General features: G+C 47.2%; 1 non-coding gene across 1 annotated transcript; it reads left to right on the top strand.

Annotated features, from left to right (window-relative positions):
- Positions 1-3,237: 3,237 nt before the first annotated feature.
- Positions 3,238-3,309, top strand: TRNAC-GCA (transfer RNA cysteine (anticodon GCA)). The gene has a single exon. It is a non-coding gene; the product is annotated as a tRNA-Cys (tRNA).
- The last annotated feature ends 4,963 nt before the right edge of the window (positions 3,310-8,272 follow it).

Below are 8,272 nucleotides of genomic sequence, written 5' to 3'. Positions count from 1 at the left end.
CACACACAACAAAAAAGAGAGAGATCTCTGTACTCTTCTGGGAGGGGGTTTTGCTTTTTTACAGCTGACTCATTGCCAGGCACACTGGGCTGCTAGCTGCACCCATTGTCCTTGCCAGGGGCCCCTGCTGAATCCTGGGTGGCTGCACTGCAATGTCGGAGTGACTCTCCAGGTGGAGAAGCTGCTGTGTAGCAATGTAGAGCAGGTGCAGGAAGGAGACGGGGTCACTATTCACATTCTGAACTGCACAATTTTCCAAATTTGGGAATAGAGTCATAGATTCATAGACATGAGATCAGAAGGGACCATTGTGATCATCTAGTCTGACCTGCACAATGCAGGGCACAGAATCTCACCCACTCACTCCTGTAACAAACCCCTGACCTATGTCTGAGTTATTGAAGTCCTCAAATTGTAGCTTAAAGACCTTAAGGTGCAGGGAATCCTCCAGCAAGTGACCCCCATGCCCCACGCTGCCGAGGAAGGCGAATGTCTGAGAACAACTCTAAGAGAAAGGTGAATGCAGAGCAATGACACTGGAGATGCCCAGACCTGGGAAGATCATTTGCGAAATTAGTTGTCACTGACAAGAGTTGTCTCTGTTCCTATTTCACACTGTGGTGTTAGTTAGAGGAATCAGTACAGATTTTTACTATATTAATTAAACACTTAATTTTATTTAACCAAGCCAAAAACTAAGCGTCACTTATTTTTTCTCTGTCCTAGCAAGAATGAATTGAATTTTGTGACTTTCTGGAAAGTGCAGCGAGATTAAATGTGGGGAATTCAGTCTCTGTGTTGGCGAGCTGATGTTTTCCTCTCACAGGTCAGTGCCTGCATTGAGAAATACCAAAAAGGATCTAAGGGCTGGTGTACGCTGGGCACCTCACTGGCAGAGCGACGTCTCTCAGGGTGTGACCCCCCCCATAGAGTTAACGTGACCTAAGCCCTGGTTAGATAGTGCTAAAGCAAAGGAGGAATTGTCCTGTCAATGTAGGTATTACAGGGATGAGAAAAACCCTCCAGTTGCTGTCTGCTCCAGAGTGCTATAGCAGTGTTTTAAGTGTAGACAGAGTGAAACTAGATCTGGCTCCAGTTCACACTGCGGATGCTCAGGCACTAAGACTACACTAACAACAACAGCACGGTGCTTGCATAGTTGGCAGGATTTGAACCTGGGCAGGGTGACCTCAATGGATTTCTAGTCTAGGGCCTTAACCACTCAGCCACAACTACTTGATGTAAATTTGTTTGACTACATGATGATTCTGTTCTCACTGAATTGTCACTTCAAATTGTTTGCTCAGACCAACTTCCCCAGCACACTCACGGCTGCTCATCAGTGTAAGTGTGTCCTTGGCTGAACAGCAAGAGTTCCTGCCCATTTCCCTTCCGACTGGAGCAGGATTAGAGTGTGTTTGTGTTAATGACATTGCTGTAGATTGTTGTTCATGCCCCACTCTGACGATTCAGACAGTCCCTTTCCCATTCAAATCTCCAGCACACCGTTCCAATAGCAGGGGGCAGGATTTCTCTGGGGCACTGAAATATTTCCGGGGGCTGGTGCATGAACTCAGCCTTGCATTCCTCCCTTGATGTTTCCTGGACTAACAACAGCAGCAGAAAGAAAGAGCCGAGCTAATATCTCCCTGTCAGGGATGCAGGTGGCCACGTCCCCTCTGTCTGCCCATTGCCATTGCAGGAGAGAAGGGTTCACTGCAATCGAATGCCCTGGCTCAGACCAGAGACACAGGGAGGTTTTGCTGTTCATGGATCTGTGCAAAGGAAATTGTGTCTCTGTGTGAAATTGAGGCAGGAAATGAAACGCCCACGTGGTGGCCCAACGCCCTAAGGAATGTGGGTGAAGGACTCCGGCTGAGAAATGATTTAATGGGGGTTTGTTTCAATTTATTGATCTGATTAAAATCTATGGCTAAAAGCCCCCTGTAATGGGCTGCGGGTCAGGGCCGGCAGTTCTATGCAGAGTGTTCAGAGCTGCCCCATATCTGTCCTTTCTCTGCACCGTCCCTGCTCCTAGAATGCACCAGGCCCTGGACTGAACTCTTCCCCTGCGGGTCGAGCTGGTTTCATTTGCTGTGATCCTGTTGGATGGGCAGGGGGAAGTGACAGTCCCACCCCAGAGCCAACACCTCCCTGTCACCCAGCACCCTTACCCCCAGCAGTGCAGGTCAGCCAGGAGCTGGGCCCTGCCAGGCACTAAGAGGCATCCACCCTGCAGCTGGGGGCTCTCCCCAGTGTGGTCTGTGGGAGCTCATGCACTAATGGGGCAGTGGCAGCAGCCATGCGATGGGTTGGGCTGGTGACCCGGGTCCATCTTCTGGGGTTGGCTGGGTTCATGCTCAGGTGACAGGCCCCAGCCGCTGGCCAAGCCCCACGGCCATGCTGCTGCTGTTACCGCACTAGCCCCTCACGCCCCCATTCGCTCACTGAAGCCAGGAGAAGGTTTGCAGGGACAAGGTGGGAAGAGTTTGACCCCAATATTCCAGAGCTGATTCTCCCCACAGAGGGGTGTGTGCATGTGGTGGGTGCCGTGTGCAATGCCCTGTGCCCATGAGAAGGGGACCGGAGCTCTGCCAGCAGGAAGATTTATCCTGCAGGAGCCCTGCCTCCCTCCCGCAGGGGTTCCCCTGGAGCAGAGAAGCTTTGAATCCTCACTGGAGACTAGAGAAGCTGGAGCTGCACAAGTTGCATGGCAGAGGTTCTGGATCAGGGTCTCACGGGCACATTGGGTTCATTCCATCAGGGCTGCCCTGCCCAGTGCCAGGGCTGCTCTCACTCCTCCAGCACAGAGGGGGCTTCAGGCTCTTTGCCAAGCTAGGTCCCAGCTCAAGGCAGATTTAAAACTAGCAAGGGGCCCAAGCATGTGCTGGTGCCGCTCAGGGAGGGAATCTGGGCCAAAGACTGATTACAAATTGGGTAACACTAAAGTGGGACTAGAAAGACCCTTGCTGGGATGTGGGGGACAGGTACCGTGTGTACTGTGCCCTCTCCGAGAAGTATCTGGGAGAGTGGATTCTTCTTAATGGGCCACCAACATGTCTTGTTGGTCCTGATGTTGGCTGCTCCTTTGTTGATACTGACAAGCTAGTTCTGGGCCTTTCCCACTCACCCCATAGCTCCGGAATGCACAGACAGCGATACTGGTGTGGAAGAAACGAACTCCACGCTCAGGTTTCAAAATCCTTAAGATCACTGACTTGCCAGTGTACTGGGCAGGGGGGTATAGCTCAGTGGTAGAGTGTTTGACTGCAGATCAAGTGGTCCTTGGTTCAAATCCAAGTACCCCCTTACAAGCCTGGCCATTCACAAAAATAATTGCATATGCATATCCATTTCCATTATGTTCCGGAGCTCCACTGAATAGGGATCCTTGAAATGAATAGAAACACTCAACATGTTCCTATGCAAATACATAAAAACCAAGCAAACATGTCCCCCAGCTGAAATCAGTTCCAATCCTCTAAGTGTCTAGGTTTGTTTTCGTCAACTAAACAAAGGCACATGAAGGCAAATTTGCAGGTCCTTGGCCTCCACGGGCTACAATGTGCAGAAGAACAAGAACCACATCCACTTGGGAGGAATGGCTAGTCTGGATTACATTTGGTAAGTAAGTTGCCATTGGGACTGAAAACTCTACTGGAGGTGGACAGGAGCCTGTTACAAAAATAAAATAACCAAAATTTACCAAACTCCTTGTTACACATTCAATCCTCCCTTTGCACACACAGTATCAGTTGGGGCTCTAATAAATGGCAGCCTTCCTTTAACACAGATCTTTGTTCCTTGTAACTTTCAGATACATTCGAATGGCAGCTGTTTAGAGGTCATGTGCTTCTAGTTTATGAGCAGCAGCAGAGTCTCTGTAGGTTTACCAACCATAGAGCTGGGTGTGTCTGCATCCAAGTAACTACAGAGTCAGTGTAGTACCAGACAGTTAATTGCACAGTCTCCCTTTCTGGTCTCATTGATCATTTGGGTAGAAACAGCAACGGTTTGGTGGGTTGTGTTTTTTTCCCCTTCATTTTCTCCTAAGGAATGTGTGATCTTGAGCATGTTATTTCAAGTTCTCTGTGGGTCAGGAAAATTCCATCTCCTTGAAATAGGTGGGGAAGTGACCCGTTTGTATAGCCTAAAATAAAGGAGCTTTTGTAAAGCAGTTTTGCCTTTAAATACGCTGGGATAAAGATAGTAAATATTAAATTTCACAGCCAGACACCAGGCCAGGATCAATTGATGGGGCCAGGATCAATTAATTACAGAAGAAACAAACTCTTGGGAAGTAGCTGTAATTTGTCCCCAAACCTTTCCTTGTTCTCATATGCTCTCAGGGAGTCTCTTGTAGAGGGCAGAGTTAAAGTTATCTGGGCGTGTACCCTCACTCTGTATTCCTTGTTTTTCCAGAATTTGAGTTTTACTGAACTCGATGTTCTGGAAGGTAAGAGATATTCACAGTCAAAGTTAACTCTGTGTTAATAAAGGCTGTTAGTGACAAATAATGAGACTAATCCCTCACTGCAGTAATTCCACTGAGTTCAATGTGCTCTTTCCCCATTTCTAGTTCCAAAAAAATAAGCAAATTAAGAACTTGAGAACTAAAATGCTGTGAGAAAGAGGAAATTTTAGTAGCTCAAATAATTCAGTTTCTTCTGTGTCTTGTGCATGTGTAAATGGCACAACACATTAATTTATAAGCACATCTTTCTTAACTTCTTTAAATATTCTGTAGTACATTGACTAGATCAAGTGAGTTGTTCAATGCAGTGAGGTTTTCATGCATTGCCCAAAACATATTTTTCATATTATGTAAATTAACAACTCATTGAACACAAAATTGTGTATTTCATGCTGTGAAATGTGTCGATAACACAAATTAATAGGTTTATTTTCTCTCTCTCTCTTTCTGTGAGGCACAACAAAATAATTTAGTGATGCTGAAAATGTTTCCTTCTCCTCCAGATCTGCCTTGGAATTACCTTCCCTTTGTAGATTAATCTGCCCCTGTGTCTCTACAAGGAAAATATAGTTTCTATGAAAACAAAAAAACAATTTTTTTTTTACTAAAGGGACTGAGACAGAATGGCCACATGATGGTGACACATTAGAAATGCAAAGCAACACGGTTCCTGGTTTGCACATTGGTGGTGACAAGGGATTGAACTCTATTCCCCTCTTGCCACAGAGAAATTTTTTTTATTTTCTGAGGTCAAACATAAGTTTCAATGTTGTACTTAGTCCTCTGCCTTGGAGCTTCAACAGCCGCAGATGCAAGATGAGTTACTGCAGCCTAGACCTTGTGTCCGTGTTTAGGTGGTTTTCACCTAAACGTTCAAGCAGCTCACAGTAATGTCCTGAGCTCCCCAAGTCCCACTGACAGCTGAGCTCTTCCTGCCCACTGAGCCCAGCACAGACAGTGGGTGAGGGGTGAGTTTGTACCCAAATAACTGACAGAGCCAAGCAAGGAGCAAAGAAATGTTTGCTTCGGTCACTAGGTCTCTGTTTCTATTGCTCGTTTGCTCTCTCCTCTTCTCTGATAAGGAGCAACGGTAAGAGAAGAAGAGGTTAAAACGTGCTAGGTGATGGCTGGGTTTGGATGACAAATTTAAAACCATCACAGCGCCCTCTAGTGTGACACTAACACCATCAGATTCTCACCTTTCATTCACACTTCATTAATAACAGTTTCCCTGAACTACTTTGCTATGATTATTTCAATAGCTCCTACTGTCTCTTCTGGCTGGTTAATTGCACTATTTGGAACCTGCTCCTAAAATTACACCCTTCCTGGGAGCAAAATTCAAAACTGCCCAAGGAAACCCCACCGGGTTTCAAGTACAGCCCAGGCAGGGTGGCAAGGGGATAACAAAGGGGTCTCAGAGCTTCTTCTTCCTCACAGAGAGAAGGTTAAGGGGGGCTACTAGTTATGACTCCTGGGTTTTAGTCCTGGCTGTGGGAGGAAAGGTGTGTTTAGTGGATTAGAGTTGGGGGCTTAGGAATCAAAGAGGAAACGTCTCCCTTTTCAGCTTCAATGCTCATTGAACAAGAACATGGCTTCTCATCTCTTAGGTTTCAGAGGAGCAGCCATGTTAGTCTGTATCCTCAAAAAGAACAGGAGTATGTGTGGCACCTTAGAGACTAACAAATTTCTTAGGTTCTGTTGCCATCATGTGGCCATTTCATTTCACTTCTTATTGTTAAAAGGTTTGGGTACTTCGCACAGAAACATCATTTCCTTGGGAGAAATGGAGAAGTGGAAGCTGCATTGATTTAATCCTCTGAAAATTAGATAAGGATTAAAATATTCTCCAGACAGCTCAGTCCCAACCATTCTCCCTCACTGCTGCCAGTGAAGCGCAGTTCTGTCCCATGGCCCCAGGAACTGCTGGGTGCAAGTCCTGGGTCTGATGTGAAGTAAGAAAAGATAATGGAGGTACCCTATCTCCTAGAACTGGAAGGGACCATTAAGTCCAGCGCCCTGCCTTCACTAGCCAGACTGAGTACTGATTTTGTCCTCTCAATAATTGAACTCACAGCTTTACATTTAGTAAGTTAATGCACAAACCACTGAGCTATCCCTCCCCTAAGTAATGTAGGGGTGACTCTGCCTATCTAGACTTTTCAGTAGACAAATTGAGACACACCGTGCTTGAGAAAGGAGATACAGATGTGTTGTTTGATTGTTTTTCTCGTGTTAAATGTACTTGATCATTTCCATGGCAAAAATATTTGTACGAGTCCATGAAAAAAGGAAGAAACTGTGAAAATACCATGGGAGAAAGGGGTTTTCTGAGAGCCAGGGTAGATATGGAGATTTTTATGAAAGGGAAGAGGCCAAAGTAGGGCCTTTAGCTGGAGCAAAGGGGGAGGGTTTTTGTGCAGTTTCATTTTAACCAGCCTCACATCCTGTAGTCCCTACTTTCCCACCCCATCAACATGTGACCTAGTGCCTCCCCACTGGCAAAGCCACTTCTGACTCCTGAGACAGCCCTACTGGACTGGTCCTCCAGATCCCCCAATACTTCCTCTCCTAGCTGGATCCCCTGGCAGCCAGAGCTCTCCGCAAAACTGCCCTGGTTGCTCCCCTGAGTCTCTGGTCAATGACGGCTACTGGCTTCTCCTGAGAATACAGCTGAGAAATGACTTGTCCTTCTCTAGATTCTCACCTGTGGGCTCTGAGAAGCAGGATGGGCCCTGTATGATAAAGTCCATGTAATATTCCCCTCTCATTCCAGCCCTAGTATATCACCAGTAGCTGCTGTCCCTGGGTAGCAGTCGAGCATGTTTCACACCATTCAGGAGACCCCAGCCTGGGACTAAAGTCAGCTTCAGGCTTCTCCTCTCTCCCTTCTTGGAATCAAGTTCATGTTTTTGCAAGAGTTAAAGCAACCCAAACCCCCAGAGTCTGGATCGATGTCACAAGTTCCCAGTGTCTCCATGGAAGACAATTTGTTAAATCCCAGATGAGTGGAGTTCTATCAGTTCTCAGCCTGAGTCCTTAGGTCTTAATCCTGAGGATATTGTCCTACCATGGGGCCATTTCCTGCTTCTCTTTCATACATTACAGAAGCACAATTTTCCTTGCACAGACACAGGAACAGCAAGATCTTTCTCTGTCCCTTGTGCAAAGCAGGGGGCCAAATTCCATGGAAACAGTGGACAAGCAGGGGGCCCTGGGCACATCCAGTCCTGGCCGTGAGATGTTCCCTCCCCTTTTCTTTATACCCCTGTTGTTATTTCATGGATTGTCTGCGATGGGGGAAAAGCTGAGTTCACTCCAGGTGGAGGGGGAAAGAACCCTGAAAGTCTCAGGCCCCAACCCCTGCTACCAGGATCACTGAGGTGCTGGGAATCTGCATGGGAAAGGGATGGTGTGAATTGTCAAGGTGGGGAATGAATAACAATCTACAACTAGATCCACCTCATTAATCACTGACACAGGCTAATCCTGCCGCAGATAGAAGGGAAACTGGGAGTGATTCTTTGGTGTTCGACCATGGAAACAGTGACCCAATTGCACCGCAGTGAATGTGCTGGGGAAAGCTGGACTTCACAGGCAGGTGGAAAGAGCAGATCCTAGAAACACCTAGAGCTCCCCACAGCACTTCTGCCACCAGGGTCAGGTGTTGAGCGACTCACAGTGGCCCCCCCGACACATTACCTTTCAGCAGGGGGTGGCAGCACCCCCCACCCATTGCAGGGGAGAGGGCTGAGTGTATCTCTGCACCCTGAGTCCAGGGCACACACTCTCTCTGCC

The sequence above is a fragment of the Chelonoidis abingdonii genome, chromosome 25, assembly GCF_003597395.2.
Source record: "Chelonoidis abingdonii isolate Lonesome George chromosome 25, CheloAbing_2.0, whole genome shotgun sequence".
NCBI classification, from domain to species: Eukaryota; Metazoa; Chordata; order Testudines; family Testudinidae; genus Chelonoidis; species Chelonoidis abingdonii.
The sequence above is the reverse complement of the archived record's forward strand: the minus strand, read 5'-3'. Positions and strand labels throughout refer to the sequence as shown.